The sequence below is a fragment of the Narcine bancroftii genome, chromosome 3, assembly GCF_036971445.1.
Source record: "Narcine bancroftii isolate sNarBan1 chromosome 3, sNarBan1.hap1, whole genome shotgun sequence".
NCBI lineage: Eukaryota > Metazoa > Chordata > Chondrichthyes > Torpediniformes > Narcinidae > Narcine > Narcine bancroftii.
In genome coordinates, this window is record NC_091471.1 from 259,627,770 (window position 1) to 259,642,028 (window position 14,259).

Genomic DNA, 14,259 nt, shown 5'->3' on the forward strand with positions numbered 1-14,259 from the left:
AGTGAAGAGAGAAATCTGCTGAGAGATTTATATTGCAATGACAGGAGGAGTGAAGCATCAGTTGCTCGGACACATCGGGCTGTAACCATAGTGATGCCAAGTCATCAAGCTGGAGCTCGACCTGAAATATCACCTACCCCTATCACCGCAGGAGATGCTGCACTTGCACCCTTGTAGAGCTCGTTGAAAGAACCAAGACTTGTTGATCCAAACCAAGGCTTTTATTAGCAAAAGACAGGACCTCTTCACTGGAGGCCGACCTGTCCAAAATGATCCAACCTGGCTAGGGACACAACCCTTTAAGGCCCAGACAGTAGGCGTGGCTAAGCTCTCAGCCAATCGCTGTAAGCACAGTCATTACATACTCTAGATATTGTAACTATATACATTGGTGATAGGTCTGTACTATCACATTCACCCCTTCTTGGAGAACTGACCCTGGGTGGAAGGGCTGAAGAGGGAGAAGGGAAGGAAGGGGTAGGTTAAGGACTGTAGTGGTCAGGGGGTCTGACCATCCGGCGTGACCGCCGTGGTGCCGGGATTGGGGTCGCTGGAGTGGTGTCGCCAGTGGGCTCGTCGGGTGCGACCGCTCCTTCGCTCAATTCCCCAGCCGTGTTGTCGGCAGGGTGGCCCGGGTCGTTGGGGTGCTGTTGGTCCTTCTGTTCCGGCACGGGGCCTGGGGAATAAAGAGTTGGGGAAGGTTGGGTTGGGGGGGTTGCTGGGCCTACCGCGTCCTGAGCTAGGTCCCGCACCGAAACAGTGTCCTCCCACCCATCTGGGAACTCAACGTAGGCGTAATGCGGGTTCACGTGGAGTAGAGTCACTCGGTCGACCAGGGGTCGTTCTTTGAGTGTCGGACGTGGCGTCGCAAAAGGACGGGGCCAGGGACGGTGAGCCATGACGGTACAGTGGTTCCTGATTCGGATTTCCTCGGGAAAAGGAACATCCTTTCGTGGGGGGTGGCATTTGTTGCGGTACATAGGGAGCGATGGAGTGTAAGGCACTAGTGAGAACCTCCTGCCAGTGAGAGGTGGCGAGACCTTTAGACCGGAGAGCCAGTGTAACCGCTCTCCAGATGGTGGCATTCTCCCTCTCGACCTGGCCGTTACTGCGTGGGTTATAGCTGGTGATCCTGCTTGAAGCGATACCATACTCCAGAAGGTACTGTTGCAGCTCTGCGCTCATGAATGAGGACCCCCCTATCACTGTGGATGGAATTGGGGTACCCGAAAATGGTGAAGATGCTGTGAAGAGCCTGTATCACTGAGGTGGCGGTGGTGTCTGGGCAGGGCACAGCGAACGGGAAGCGGGAGTACTCGTCGATAGCCGTAAGGATGTAGTTATTACGGTTGGTCGACGGTAATGGCCCCTTAAAGTCTACGCTAAGACGCTCGAAGGGGCGGGTGGCTTTGATAACGTGAGAGTTCCCCGGACGGAAGAAGTGGGGCTTGCATTCAGCACACACCGAACAGGCTCGAGTCATGGAGTGAATCTCCTCGACTGTGTAGGGTAGGTTGCGTGCTTTCACAAAGTGGGCAAATCTAGTGACCCCTGGATGACAGAGCACCTCATGGAGTTTCTGTAGTCTGTCCATCTGTATGCTGGCGCACGTCCCCCTGGAGAGCGCGTCAGGCGAGTCGTTGAGCTTACCAGGCCAGTACAGGATGTCATAGTTAAAGGTGGAGAGTTCGATTCTCCATCTGGCGATTTTGTCGTTTTTGATCTTACCACGCTGGGTGTTGCTGAACATGAAGGAGACCGCGCGTTGATCAGTCAACAGTGTAAAGCGCCTCCCAGTGAGGTAATGTCTCCAACGACGCACCGCTTCAACTATGGCCTGGGCCTCCTTCTCGACCGAGGAGTGTCTGCTCTCTGGACCCTGGAGGGTTCTGGAGAAGAAGGGTACAGGCCGACCGGCCTGGTTCAAGGTGGCTGCCAGGCTGAAGTCAGATGCATCGCTCTCGACTTGAAACGGGACAGACTCAACGATCGCGTGCAGCATTGCAGCGGCGATGTCAGATTTGATTCGATCGAAAGCCTCTCTGGCTTCGGTCGAGAGGGGAAAGGAGGTGGTCTTGATAAGAGGACGCGCCTTGTCGGCGTAGTGTGGAACCCATTGGGCGTAATATGAGAAAAAGCCCAGGCAGCGTTTGAGCGCTTTCTGGGTATGGGGGGGTGGGGGGGTAAGTCCATTAGGGGACGCATGCGGACAGGATCTGGCATCACTACCCCGTTCTCCACCACGCAACCTAGAATCGCGAGTCTTGTGGTCCGGAAGACACACTTATCAAAATTGTAGGTCAGGTTCAGCCGACTGGCAGTTTGAAGAAATTTTTTACTACTTGTAAATATGCCCTGATGGACTCGCCGGGCTGTTGCTTCCTCGACGCAAGCACGAGCCGGGCATGAACTCTGTTCATTGGTTGATCGTACAGTTCTTTCAGTACCTTTATGGCTGCGGTGTAAGTGGTCTCATCCTGGATGTTCTCGTAGACTCTCAAGGACACCATAGTCAGCAATGCTGTTAGATGCTAGTTATCCTCCTCCACTTCAATGAGCCTTAGGAAGTTTTCAAAGTTCAACAGCCAGAACTTAAAGGCTTTGAAGGCTGTAGCTGACTGTGGGTCAATGTCAAGTTTTTCTGGCCGAGTCAGACGCTCCATCCCTTTTTAAAAAAATTCTTTTTGCTAATAAAATTGTAGAGCTCGTCGAAAGAACCAAAGACTTGTTGATCCAAACCAAGGCTTTTATTAGCAAAAGACAGGAGCTCTTCACAAGTGGCCGACCAGTCTGAATGATCCGACCTGGCTAGGGACACAACCCTTTAAGGCCCAGACAGTAGGCGTGGCTAAGCTCTCAGCCAATCGCTGTAAGCACAGTCATTACATACTCTAGATACTGTAACTATATACCTTGGTGATAGGTCTGTACTATCACAGCCCTTGCCTCCTCCCTCGCCACCGTTCGGGGCCCCAAACAGTCCTTCCAAGTGAAGCAACGTTTCATCTGTGAATCTGCAGGGGTCGTTCACTACATCCGGTGCTCCCGCTGTGGTCTCCTCTACGTCGGAGAGACAGGGCACTGACTGGGAGATCGCTCTGTTGAGCACCTCAGCGCCATCCGCCACAGTAGCGTTGATCTCCCAGTGGCCACCCATTTCAATTCCCCATCCCATTCCCTTGCTGACGTGTCTGCCCATGGCCTCGTGCACTGCCAGACTGAGACCACCCACAAATTGGAGGAACATCACCTCATCTTCCGTCTGGGCACCTTCCAACTGGATGGCATTAACATTGTCTTCTCAGGTTTCCATTAAATCCCTCCCCCTTCTTCTTCCCCAGCTCTGCCTGTCTCTCTCTCTCTCCCCTGTTTCCTCTGCCTCCTTTCACAGAGCGAAAATCAATTCTCACCTCTCCTCTATCATATCCAATTAACCCCTTTTGTTGGTCTGAACTCCTCCCCCGACCAGTCTTCAGTCTTTATTTTGACACCTTCCTGTTCTTTGCTTATACCTTGAAGAATGGCTCAATGCAACCATCCCCATTCCCTAATTATTATTTATTTCCCTGGTGTAGAAAGTATTTTGTTGTTGGTCAAAGTCTGGATGACCTGGTTTGTATTAGATATGGGGAGGGGGGGGAGCTGGAAAAGACACGAATATGAGTTGCAAATGATGACACCAACAATGTATATGCCTGTACAAACTTGTGTGAAAATATAAATTTTAAAAATAAATAACTAGATAAATAAATAGACAAACAAACAAATAAATAAATAGCATTTTTAAAATTAATAAAAAGGACAGCTCAGAACCAAAACATCAGTAATATATCTTTTCCCCCTATAGACACTGCAAGACCGGTTGTGTGTTTTTACTTCCTTCTGCCTCCACAGATGCTGCCCGACTTACTGACTTCTTCCTGCAGTTATTTTTACTTCAGGTTACAGCACTTGCAATCTCTTGTGTCCCAGGAGAGAATTTTAATTGACTAAGCTGCTCTGACCTCTTGCATCAGTTCCAGCAAAGGTGAACACAAGTTCATCACGAAATCTCGTCATTTTCTCAAATGAATAAAATTTACAGGTATTGGAAATCAGGAAATAAAATTGAGGATACTGAAAATGTAAAGATAAAGATTCTATTATTATCACGTAATACAACATTTAGAATGTAACATACAAGAAATTCTTTAACTTCACTTTAATATAAAATTAGGAAGGGGGGGTCATGAGAAATGACTAGCAGACAGAATGAAAGAGAATCCAAAGACTTCATATGAAGATTGAGGACTAAAGAATAACCAAAGAAAAAAGTAGAATTCTTTTTGGACAAGAGGGGCAACTTGTGATCTAAGATAGAAAATATAGATAAGGTCCTAAATGAATACATTTTATTGATATTTTCAGAAGGCCTTTGACGAGGTGCCGCACATGAGGCTGCTAAGCAAGGGAAGAGCCCGCAAAATTATAGATGTTAGAAGGCATAGAGGCAGAGAGTGGGGATAAAAGGGGCCTTTTCTGGTTGGCTGCCGGTGACAAGTGGTGTCCATCAGGGATCAGCGCAGGGACTGCTTTTCTTTCACGTTATCTGCCAACGATTTGGATGACGGAATTGATAAGTTTGTGGGCGATACAAAGATAGGAGGTAACGTTGAGAAAGCCAGAAGGATTTAGGCAGGTTAGGAGATTGGGCATAAAAATGGCAGATGGAATAGAGTGTTGAGAAGTATATGATCGTGCACCTTGGTGGAAGGAAAAAAAAAGTAGACTAGTTTCAAAATGGGCAGTGAGTTCAGAAATCAGAGGTGCAAAGTTTGATTTAAATATATGTTTAAGTGATATTTTAGTATTGATAAAAAAAAATTTTTTTTGTTGTTAGAATTTTTTTTTTAAGTTAAGTTTTATCTCTTTTTTTGTAAGTGGGTATTTTTTTTTCCATATATAATATTGTTAATTTTATTAACTCTTCACTCTTTATTTCGGGAGGGGAGGGCTGGACTAATTTTGTTAGATTACTAATATTGTGTTACAATTAACGGGGGGGGGGGGTTATTTTGTGTAGTTTTCTGATGTAATATTGTAATCATACCATTTTAATTTTTTTTAAATTTTTCTTTAAATGTAATTCTCTATTGTATTCATGTTATAAAATTTTAAATAAAGTCAAATTTTAAATAAAGTCTTCAAAAAAAAAAGAAATCAGAGGTGCAAAGGGGCTTGGAAGTCCTCATGCAAGTTCCCCTAAAACTACTAAGGAAGGCAAATGCAATGATGGTATTCATTCATTTCAAGAAATTCATTCCTTTCATCTCTTTTACCCAGAGAGTGGTGAATCTATGGAATTCAATGTCGATGGGGCCAAGTCATTTGAGATAGAGGAGATAGGTTCTTGATTAGGAAGGGAATCGGGTGTTACGGGGAGAAGAGGTCCAGGTGCCACCAGACTCACATCACCAGGTTCAGGAACAGCTGCTACCCCTCCACCATTAGACTCCTCAACTACAAACTCAATCAGAGACTCATTTAAAGACTCTTTCTTTTACAGTTGATTTATTTTTTTTATTCTCTCTGAATTGCACGGTCAGTTTGTTTACATTCATTATCTGTTTACAGTTCTTTATTTGTTTACATGTAGAGACTATGTATAGTTTTTTTTGCATTACCAATTAGTGGTAATTCTGCCTCGTCTGCAAAAAAAGAGAATCTCAATGTTGTGTATGATGTCATCTATGTACTCTGTTATGAGTTCAGAGAACCCCAAAACCCAGCAGCAATAGAAATTTACCAAGACAAATGGTTACTTAAACAAAGGTTGCTTTTAATTTTCTTTAAACATAAAAACAGGATCAAACTTTAACTTATTACGATGAACTTAACCCCTTTCTAATTCTAAGCGCACATGTACGTAATGTGTATTTGTTCAGGGAAGTTCTTTGATTCACAGTCCAATCTCACTTCTCACTCTTCCAAGTTCTTGTCGGTTTCAGAGAGAGTTTTGTTGCTCGTTGGACACATACAAGCTGATTCCCTCTGATCAGTAACTCCAGTGTCTTGCCAAAGAAACTGGACCCGTCATGGGTTTTCCAAATAATAACCTCTTCTTCCAGGTCACCACAGAGATCCACTTGTTTCCCGTATTTCATGAGAAACACTCTAGCCAGCCAGTTCCTCTTGTAAGGACCACAAGAGTTTTCAACAGGCTGAACTCAGAACTCACTGCCCGTCTTCAGAATGGGGTCTTCAGCAAGCCTACCAGCTTGCCACATTGCAGCCTCCCAAAAGCTACTGCTCAGTTCTCTCTCTCCCTCTCTCTCCCAAAGATAAATCCTGTTTGGTTTTTTTTTCCTCTCTCTTTGCACATCCCCGGTAGGTTTTCTCTATTATGTTTCATGTCTGGCTCCCATATTTGTTCAAATATTGTAATATTATTTCTTAAATTATAGGTTATTTTTTCAAATGGAATACATTTATTCATTTTTATATACCATTGTTGTATTCTCAAGTTATCTTCTAATTTCCAGGCTAACATAATACATTTTTTTGCTACAGGTAGGGCTAACATAACAAATCTTTTTTGTGCACCATCCAAATCAAGTCCAAATTCTTTGTTTTTTATGTTACTTAGGAGGAAGATCTCTGGGTTTTTTGGTATATTGCTTTTTGTGATTTTATTTAATATCTGGTTTAGATCTTCCCAAAATTTTTTCACTTTCTCACATGTCCAGATTACATGAATTGTTGTTCCCATTTCCTTTTTACAGCAAAAACATCTGTCAGATACTGTTGGGTCCCATTTATTTAACTTTTGAAGTGTAATATATAGCCTGTGTATCCAGTTATATTGTATCATACGTAACCTCGTATTTATTGTATTTCTCAGAGTTCCTGAGCATAACTTCTCCCATGTTTCCTTCTTTATCTTTATGTTTAGATCTTGTTCCCTTTTTTGTTTAGTTTTACCATTTGTTTCCTAATTCTCCTTTTCTTGTAGTTTAATATACATGTTTGTTACAAATTTTTTGATTATCATTGTGTCTGTAATCACATATTCAAAATTACTTCCCTCTGGTAACCTCAGACTGCTTCCCAATTTGTCCTTCAAGTAGGATTTCAGTTGGTAACACTGTATCGTGAGTTATATTATATTTATCCTTCATTTGTTCAAAGGATAATAATTTATTTCCCGAAAAGCAATTTTCTATTCTTTTGATCCTTTTTTCTCCCATTCTCTAAAGGAAAGGTTATCTATTGTAAAAGGGATTAGCTGATTTTGCGTCAGTATTAGTTTTGGTAATTGGTAATTTGTTTTATTCCTTTCTACATGAATCTTCTTCCAAATATTGAGCAGATGATGTAATACTGGAGAATTCCTGCGTTGTACCAATTTTTCGTCCCATTTATATAATATATGTTCGGGTATCTTCTGCCCTATTTTATCTAGTTCTAATCTAGTCCAATCTGGCTTTTCCCTTGTTTGATAAAAATCTGATAGGTATCTTAATTGTGCAGCTCTATAATAATTTTTAAAGTTTGGCAGTTGTAAGCCTCCTTGTTTATACCATTCTGTTAATTTATCTAGTGCTATCCTCGGTTTCTCCCCTTTCCATAAAAATTTCCTTATTATTTTCTTTAACTCCTTGAAGATTTTCTCTGTCAAGTTTATTGGCAATGCCTGAAATAGGTATTGTATCCTTGGGAAAATGTTCATTTTAATACAGTTTATCCTTCCTATTAGTGTTAGTGGTAAGTCTTTCCAATGCTCTAAGTCGTCCTGTAATTTTTTCATTAGTGGATAATAATTGAGTTTATATAGATGGCCGAGGTTTTTATTTATTTGTATACCTAGGTATCTTATTGCTTGCATTTGCCATCTGAATGGTGATTCCTTCTTAAATTTTGAGAAATCCACATTATTCATTGGCATTGCTTCACTTTTATTTGCGTTAATCTTGTAACCCGACACTTCTCCATATTCCTTCAATTTCTTATATAATTCTTTTATTGATAATTCTGGTTCTGTTAAGTATACTATAACATCATCTGCAAATAAACTGATTTTATATTCCTTGTCTTTTATTTTTATCCCTTTTATTTTATTTTCTGTTCTTATCAATTCTGCTAGTGGTTCTATAGCTAATGCGAACAATAAGGGTGATAGTGGGCATCCCTGCCTTGTTGATCTGCTTAAATTAAATTGCTTTGATATATATCCATTTACTGTCACTTTCGCCAATGGCCCCTTATATAATGCTTTAATCCAATTAATATATTTCTCTGGTAAACTGAATTTTTGCAATACTTTGAATAAATAATTCCATTCTACTCTGTCAAAGGCCTTCTCTGCGTCTAAAGGAACTGCTACTGTTGGCGCTTTACTCCCTTCTACTGCATGAATTAAGTTAATAAATTTACAAATATTGTCTGTTGTGCGTCTTTTTTTAATAAATCCAGTTTGGTCTAGATTTACCATTTTCGGTACATACTCTGCTAATCTGTTTGCTAATAGTTTAGCTATTATCTTACAATCTGTGTTAAGTAAAGATATTGGTCTATATGACGCTGGTGCGAGTGGATCTTTCCCCGTCTTTGATATTACTGTAATTATTGCTGTTTTGCATGAATCTGGTAAGCTTTGTGTTTTGTCAATCTGGTTGATTACTTCCAGGAGGGGAGGAATTAATAAATCTTTAAATGTTTTATAGAATTCTATTGGGAATCCATCCTCTCCTGGTGTTTTATTATTTGGTAGTTTTTTTATTATCTCTTGTATTTCTACTATTTCAAATGGTTCTGTTAATTTATTTTGTTCCTCTATTTGTAATTGGTAGTTCAATTTTAGTTAAAAATTCATCTATTTTGTCTTCTTTCCCTTCGTTTTCAGTTTGGTATAATTGTTCATAGAATTCTCTGAAGTTTTCATTAATCTCCGTTGGATTATGTGTGATTTGTTTGTCTTTTTTCCTTGATGCCAATACCATTCTCTTAGCTTGTTCTGTCTTAAGCTGCCATGCTAGAATTTTGTGCATTTTTTCCCCTGGTTCATAATATTTCTGTTTTGTCTTCATTATATTCTTCTCCACCTTATATGTTTGTAGTGTTTCATATTTTATTTTTTTATCTGCCAATTCTCTTCTTTTAGTTGTATCTTCCTTCATTGCTAATTCTTTTTCTATATTTACTATTTCCCTTTCCAACTGCTCTGTTTCCTGATTGTAGTCCTTCTTCATCTTGGTTACATAACTTATTATTTGCCCTCTGATGAACGCTTTCATTGCGTCCCATAATATAAACTTATCTTTCACTGATTCCGTATTTATTTCAAAGTACATTTTAATTTGTCTTTCAATGAATTCTCTAAAATCCTGCCTTTTAAGTAGCATGGAGTTTAATCTCCATCTATACATTCTTGGAGGGATGTCCTCTAACTCTATTGTCAATATCAAGGGTGAATGGTCCGATAATATTCTAGCTTTATATTCCGTTTTTCTTACTCTGTCTTGCATGTGAGCTGATAACAGGAATAGGTCTATTCTTGAGTATGTTTTATGTCTACCCGAATAATATGAATATTCCTTTTCCTTTGGGTGTTGTTTCCTCCATATATCCAAAAGTTACATTTCTTGCATTGATTTAATTATAAATTTGGTTACTTTGTTCTTTCTGTTAATTTTTTTCCCAGTTTTATCCATGTTTGAATCCAAATTAAGGTTGAAATCCCCTCCTATTAGTATGTTCCCTTGCATGTCTGCTATCTTCAAAAAAATCAATCTCTCTTTAATTTCTTATGCTCCATTTCAGTTAAATGTCTTTCTTGCACGAATGCTATATCAATTTTTTCTTTTTTAAGTAAATTTAGCAGTTTCTTCCTTTTGATTTGGTTATGTATTCTGTTAATATTTAAAGTCATATTCATAGCCATTTCATACTTTGTTTATCTTTCCTTTCCATTTCTTCATCATCACCTTTCCTTCTTATCCATTTCTGCTTTCTTGTTTTGAACACTTTATAAGACAACATTTCTAAAACATCAAACATTCCCCTTATTCTCCTATCTAAAATTTATTTAACCCCACTATCCCCTCCACCTCCTGAGTTGCCCTTTATCCCTTGTCGGGCAACCACATCTCCCCTCTCCATTTGGATTTGCGAATTCATTCGCACAACTTTTTATTCTCCTTTTTATTTCACTAAATTCTTGTGATTGCCATACTTTTATTGATTCCATATATTCTTTAAAAAAATGTTTTTCCATTGTCTTGCCCTTCCCTTCGTCTTCCATTTCTCTGTGTTCTTCTTCTTCTTCCTCTGGGTTGATCATCTGCTGTTTCTTTGATTTCTTTTTACTCTCTTCTTTCTTGTTCTCGTTGTTTTCTATGTTCTCTTCTTGTTGTTGTGCTGTGGCTGTCATTCTCAGCTGTGGAGATCGACTCCTCAGCTGGTCCCCCCTCCCGTCAGTGTTTTTTTTGTCTTGCGCGGCTGCGCACTTTTGCTTGGCTCCGCGAGCCATTTTTGTAGTCCTGAGCTCGGGACTTCGACTGACCTGAGGGAGCGGGCTTCTCTCTCCACAGCGGTCCTCCTCGAACAGGTAAGGCCTTCACCTTCTTCTTCCGATGTCTTTTCTTCTTCTCTTCTTCCCGTTGCTTTCGACTTTTCCTTCTTCATTGCTATTTTCTTCCCACCTTTACTTTCACTTTATTTTAATTTTCATGTTTGTGCCTTTGCGTTTTCTGTGTTTTTTTTTAAACTTTTCTGGAGAGGGCTGGAGTTCCCCACTACTCCATCACGTGACTCCTCCCCTACAGGAGCTCTATCTAGAGCATCCTGTCCAGCTGCATCCTTGTGTGGTACAGCTTGCTGCATAGAAATGGATCGGAGCTCAATCCACAGGACCATAAGAGTGGCAGAGAGGATCACTGGAGTCTCCCTCCCCCTCAATGATGTGATCTACCGGGATCATTGTTTGAAGGGGGGCATGCAAAATTATTGAGAACCCCTTCCACCCCGCACATGGCATCTTTCAGCTGCTCCTGTCGGAGAAGCAATACAGGAGGATCAGAGCCACCTGAGGAACAACTTTTTAATATTTTGTTTACAAATTTTAAAGTCAAAATGTTTCCGAAAAAATAGTAATATACATCCATTAATAGCTATTGCATATCTAAAACTATAATTAACCATACCTCCCCTCCTCCCTCCCCCTCCCCCTGAGAAAATTAAGTAAAATAGGAAAAGGATAGAAAGCAAGACAACAAGATAGTTCAAGATTGAACTAAAAAGAGAGAAAAAAAAGAGAGGTTGTCAGGTCTGCATCGTCCACCTTCCAGGCTTTAAATTATCTAGCTTTTCTAGATCCAGGGGAGGGGGCGGACGGGGCGCTCTGAAACGAGGGGGGGGAGAAAAAACTAAAGAATTACAAACATTTCCCAAATGTTGATAAAAACATCATATTTGTTCCTCAAGGTGAACACGACTTTGCATTTCCACATTCCATCGTGTCATTCCCAGATGGGTATCAGACGTCCAGGCCACCCCTACACATTTCCTGGCCACTGCCAATGCAATCTTTACAAATTGTGTTTGAAATTTGGACAGCCTCATTGTAGGTCTTACGCCCACAATATTTCCGAGTAAAAATAATTCTGGGCTTTGAGGAAAAATCTTGCCTATAATTTGTTCTTGGAAATTCCCTTGATCTATTCAGAAGGGCCTCACCTTGGAACATGACCAGGTTGAATGTAGAAAGATTTCCACCTCTGTGCTGCATCTAAAACCTTGGTCTGAAATTTCTGATTTATTTAATTTTGATGCAAGAAATTACACTGTTACCAGTCTATACCTAACGTGTACTGTATTTGTCATATTGTCTCGGCATAGATCAGACCAGCAATGTTCTCCAATTATTATGTCCAAATCTGATTCCCACCTCGGTCTTGATTTATGTAACCCCCCCTCCCCCCCCCTTTAGGAGTTTTTGCTTGAAATAGGAAGCACCCCTGCTGAAATAAATTTCTTTATAATCCCCTTTCGAATCAGAGTCTCCAATTCGCTGCACTTTGGTGAAGTCATTGACGGATCTAATTTGTCCCTTAAATAAGATCTCAGTTGAAGATAGCAGAGAAAATAATTATTCAACAAACCATATGTATTTTTAACTGATTGAATTACATAAATTTCCCCTGCTCATAACAGTCCTTCATACACCTGATCCCTTTGTGAGACCAGGTGCAGAGGATCTTATTTTGAGTCGGGGACTCTTTTTTTGGTGATAACCCCACCTTAATTCCAATCTGCTGATTTATTTTATACCAAACATTAATTACATGTCCTGCTATTCTCTCACCCACTTTGTGCAGCTCAATTTGTGCCCAGGATGGTCCATCTCCCCCCTCAAAGAGCGAGGCAAAAAACTTCGACTGGGCTGCCCAATAATTTTTTTTAAATCTGGGAGCTGTAATCCTCTCAGGGCATCCCATGTTAATTTCTCGATGGAGATTCTTGCCACCTTACTGTTCCAGAGGAACCTTCTAATAAGGACAAATGGAAATCAAGGACAAAAACGAAATCGAAGATTACTAAACTGAATATGAAAAGCTTAGTCCGAAGGGTGATCTGGTGGGATGGTAGTTGGGGGTGCCACCTCACAGCTACAGGGACCTGTGTTTGACCCTGACGTTAGGAGATGTCAGCATCTCCGATGACACTCTCCCCTTTCTTGATCTCACTGACTCCATGTCAGGAGACAAACTTTCCGCAGACATTTTCTACCAATCTGATAACTCCCTCAACTAAACTTCTCCACACCCAGCTGCCTGCAAGGATTCTATTCCTTTCTTTCAATTCTCTCTGCCTCCACTGCATTAGCTCCCAAGATGATGCCTTCCAGTCCAGATCATCCGAGGTGTGCTCCTTCTTCAAAAAACCAGGCTCCCCCTCTACCACCATCATTTCAGCCCTTAACTGCATCTCCTCCACTTCCCGCACATCTGCCCTGACCCCCTCTGCCCCCAGACGCAACAAGAACAGGCAGCGGCATCACTAGGATTGGTATCACCCAGTGCGGTAACTCATGGTGTCACCCTTCTCCTCCATGGACCTCCTCCCATACAGAATCCTTAGTAATTTTTTTGTATTAATGTTAATCATAAATCATAATCCCTTTATATCATTGAATGTAACAGCAATAGTAGTGAGATAAACATCTAACAAAATTGAAATTACACCTTTAAATTACAATATTATACGCACAGCCTAAATGTATTTACATTTACACAGCTTCATGTGGTTAAAGTGAAAATTCAGTAAGGAAACATTATTAGTAACTGAGCGGAATCTTTTTTTGATTTTTCTCCTTCTTTTCCTTTAATTGCTACTTAATTTCAAAAAGGTTATTGATCGAGATTCACAAATATTAATGACCACGATATTGTAGCTTAAACCAGAAAATTTTACAAAAGCATCTACTAGAAAAACACCACCAGCAACGAAAACAACAGCGCATGCTTGTGGTGCGGACAGACGGAACCATGGGATTCGAAGAATCATGGGTCCTCTACCGGCATCACCTACGGCTCCTAGAACGCTTCCACCAGCGTTGTCTCCGCTCCATCCTCATTATTCATTGGAGCGACTTCATCTCCAACATCGAAGTACTCGAGATGGCAGAGTCCGCAAGCATCGAATCCACGCTGCTGAAAATCCATCTGCGCTGGGTAGGTCACATCTCCAGAATGGAGGACCATCGCCTTCCCAAGATCGTGTTCTATGGCGAGCTCTCCACTGGCCACCGAGACAGAGGTGCACCAAAGAAGAGGTACAAGGACTGCCTAAAGAAAGCTCTTGGTGCCTGCCCCATTGACCACCGCCAGTGGGCTGATCTCACCTCCAACCGTGCATCTTGGCGCCTCACAGTTCGGCGGGCTGCAACCTCCTTGGAAGAAGACCGCAGAGCCCACCTCACTGACAAAAGACAAAGGAAGAAAAACCCAACACCCAATCCCAACCCACCAATTTTCCCTTGCAACCGCTGCAACCGTGTCTGCCTGTCCCGCATCAGACTTGTCAGCCACCAACGAGCCTGCAGCTGACATGGACATTACCCCTCCATAAATCTTCGTCCGCGAAGCCAAGCCAAAGAAGAAGAAGAGATAATTTGGTCATAATGACAGGTCTGACCGGAGCACATTAGAAGGCTCAAAAAGTAAATGAGCATCAAGTTTTAGCCTTGTAGGTACATTGATCCATGAGCTTACGGGAAATTTT